Source organism: Prunus dulcis, chromosome 3 (genome assembly GCF_902201215.1).
Source record: "Prunus dulcis chromosome 3, ALMONDv2, whole genome shotgun sequence".
Classification (NCBI taxonomy): Eukaryota; Viridiplantae; Streptophyta; class Magnoliopsida; order Rosales; family Rosaceae; genus Prunus; species Prunus dulcis.
In genome coordinates, this window is record NC_047652.1 from 7214350 (window position 1) to 7218478 (window position 4129).

Below are 4129 nucleotides of genomic sequence, written 5' to 3' on the forward strand. Positions count from 1 at the left end.
TATACGCCATGCCTAATATGAGTTTTGCTTCTTGTGATTAAATTCATAAATGCGCCTAAGGTAAATACCATACTCTTAGGGGTTTGGGTGATTGTGTGAAGTTCTCATTGAACCTAAGGTCTTTTTATATGTTTATATTTATGCCTCACGCCAAGGATAAATTGTGTGTAAGAAGAAGTGGTTAATTGCTGTGAAAAGAGTTAATCATAATTTTGGATAACTAATCATTAACATAACTTGGGAATTTTGATAGTATGCATGCTACGGTTTGAAATTGGTACACAGGTGACGAGAGGTAAATTTAAATGCTATTCAAGTAGTCATAGTGATCTTCACACACTTAAATCCTTGACCAAATATACTTATGACTAGTCAACTGCTAGTCATGAGAAACCATAACGAAGAACACACACACAGAACATAACAATCTGTACCTGCAAGCCTAGAAGATTATTAGTGACAACCTAGACACTCAGAAGGACTCGTCAATCTAGACATCCCTTGTGCTAGCAACAACTATGATGAAAGTGTGTGAAAACATCATACAACAGATAGTGATGACTAGTCAACCACAAGAACACAAACCCAAAAATGCATGATCATCATGCGATGACTAGTCAACTATCAAGAACATAAACCCATAAAATAACAAAGCTGCAAACCAGAAATTGTTCACCCAGAAACCCACCATTGGGCAAAACTGGGGGTCATCAACTGACCAGGCAATCCACTAAGTAAAGAAGATTCTTACCAAGGAAAACAAGTAAACTCAAGAAATCCTAGATCTATTTAGGAAGATAAGCTATACCTCCTTTGTGCAATCTTCTTCTCCAACTTAGCAAAACCAGCAGCTTAGTCCTTCATGGCAATGACAGCTCCTTCTTCAACTCTTTCATCCCATGGCACCAACTAGCCAGCTTAAACTCAGAAACCAAAAATTTGGATTCAAAGGAAAATGACCAATTTCTTCAAGAAACCATACTCTTGACTTGAATCTGACCTAGATATATATGAGAGACTGTTTGATATAGCAAGATGAGGTTTTCATATTTCAAATGCAGTTTTCAAAAAATCAATTTGGAAAACTCAAAGATGAAAAATATAAAGGTTCACTCTTGAGGAAGAAGAAGAGAAAGTTTTCTATGAAACTTTCCAAAACTCACCCACAAAATAGACGGCTGCCAAATGAGGAATTCTTTGACTTTTACCCAAAAATTCCTAGGTCAGAATAGTACACATGGCAGCTGAGAATTTCGCAGAAAATGACAAAAAGATGGTTAGGACCCAGCTGGAAACAGTGAGATGGAAATCCTAATTGAAACAAAGGTTGACTAGTCATACGAAGAAAAGATGACTAGTCACAATCTTCATAAATTTAGTGAATGCAATGTAGTGCAATGCAAAGTTTACCTTTGTCGAAACACATTGTTGTCCATCAGAATGTAGCTAGATAAGAACACCTAGAGAAGTAATTCTTAATCTAAACTTAGAGCTTGGGAAATTACAATGATTGTCCTTTTACAAAATTGTCAAGGGAAGCCAAAGAAAATCACAAAATGCATACACTTACAAGGTTTGTATAAGAGGAATTGTGGTGAAATTGTTGTCTTGGCAAACTTCTTTAAAATCTTTCACAAACTTATTTAGTTCACGTTTTTCTTCGTTATCTTGTCTTTTAATTTTCTTGTTTTCAACGTTCTTTTAAATAAAATCTTTCAAAACTCCTTTATTAAGTTTTAGTTGAGTAGTTTTTAATATAACCGTCTTACGCCTTTAAATTATATAAATAAGTTCCTTGTAAGGGGTTTATAGCTCAAATGATTAAAAATAGTTACCCCTACATTCGAGATCATGTGTTCAAATTCCCCTCCTTCAATATCGCTTACCAAATATAGTCCCTTTCTGACTCTTGTTCTTTGTGTTGGCCGAGTTGGCCTTTTTTGTGACATCTAATCATTCTTCGCGTAGGGCATGTGGGGCTTATTGCAGAGTTGGTTGAACTTGAGACTTGAGAGTGCCTTTTGGTTTTGGTTTTGGTTCTCATTCATCTGTTAGACGTTTTGAAAAGCACGAAAATTAGCTCTGGCTCTGGGGCTTTCTGCTACAAGTATTATTGGGTCCATTTCTGTGACAAAAATAAGTGGACTAAAACTAATAATAAGGCTTAATTAGAAGAGTTATTTTCACAAAAGAGAAGAGATAGCTTAATTAGAAGAGTGAAAACTATGCCATAATCCTTTATATCATGCCACCATATCACGCAATTGACAAAGAGTTATACATGGATATTGGGTGATAGTGTTATAGCTTATGGTGATTTGAAAGCTTGTTTTCTTGTTCATTTGTAAAAAAATATATGGTTGGGGTTTGGGGGTTGGGGGTTGGTGTTCTCTAAAAGGGAATTGCAAAGCCAAAGAAATTAAAACAAATAAAAAAACAAATCTCTAGAACTGTGGGAATTGAAAAGCCAGAGAAAAACCAGATCATGAAGTCCATTTTTTTCTATTAAAAAGTTTGGGGAGGATTCGAGAACTTGGTTGGTAGACCTTTGAAAATCCCCTTTTTGTCAACAATTGTTGTGCATTCGAAGATTGTCTTGTTGGAAAATGGTTGTTGGGTCTTGAGTTGTCTTTTTTCTTAACCTTGGCTCTTTCATTATGGTCATTCTTTTTCTTAATGAAAAATCTTATGCCCAGATTGAACTCTTTTATTTTCTTATTAGCTTTCTCTGCATTTTGTTGGAAAAAATCCCCAGTTCCAAACTTCTGTTGGAAAAAATCCAAAGTTCTACAACAATTGAATTTGATTCTTTGAGCAACCGATATGTCTTTTGGTTGAGAAGGGAAAAAATCAACCAAAATGTCTTTCAGTTGAAAAGATACAACACAACCAATACGTCGTCTTTCGGTTGAAATGGTACATACCAACTGATATGTCTTTAATTGGTACATTATTCTGACTTAATTAAATGTATTATTCTTTCAACATACTTGATTAGTTGCACACTTTCAGATAAATTGAATGGATGTTTTTTGCTCTATATTTATTTACTGTTGTTAACAGAACAATATGTCAAAAACTAATTCAAAATCAGTTTACTACTCTCTTCTTCCCTACAACCATACAATTTTCTTATAGTAATTTCTAAGGGAATTCTTCGAATTTTCATTGATTTCAGACTTTGTTGTATTCTGAAAAATGATTTGTCAAGAATCCATTAGCAAACTCAGTTAAGTGGGGCAAATAAAACTTTAATTAAGGAGACTATTCAAATTGAGTCCTTCTACATATTTAATTTCTTACTCAACAACTTCCCTACTTTATTTAAAGAACTTGGAGAAGAAAAAAAAGGGCCAGTCCAAACAGTTGAGAGGATAAGTTCTTTTTCTCATTAAAACTGCTAGAAGTACAATTACAACCAAAATTATATTATATATTATATATTGGATGAGTAGCCTCTTGCCAGCAGAAAAGAAGTAGATATGGTACTTATGAATCCTTCTCAGCAATATCAGAACGTGTATGAGCTAAATAAATCAATTTTCCCACAAGTCATTGATAACGCTTTTTATCTGTAGGGACTTGATTATGATACAACCTCAACTTATGATTCTGTTCACTAGGGGTATCAATTGGTTTACAATCCAACATTTCAGTCTCTACAAGTAAATTCAAAATATATTTTCTTTGAGACAAAAAGATATCATGTTTAAATCTGACAACTTCAATCCCAATAAATTACTTCAAGTCACCTAATGACTTCATCTCAAACTCGAAAGCCAGATACTTCTGAAGATTTTGCATTTTTGCCTGATCATTTCTAGTCATAATAATATCATCAACATAAATAATTAAAGTTGTCAATTTACCTTTATGACGCTTTAGAAACAAAGTATGGTCTGAGTTATTATGCACATAACCAAATTTCTTCATAGATGCTGCAAATCTCCCAAACCACACTCTTGGAGACTACTTCAATCCATATAAGGACTTCTGTAGCTTATACACAACACCCTCCTTAGAGGTTACAGGAATACCGGGAGGGAGATCCATGTAAATCCCCTCCTTAAGGTCACCATGAAGAAATGTATTTTTGACATCGAATTGCAATAAAGGCCAGTCGCGGTTA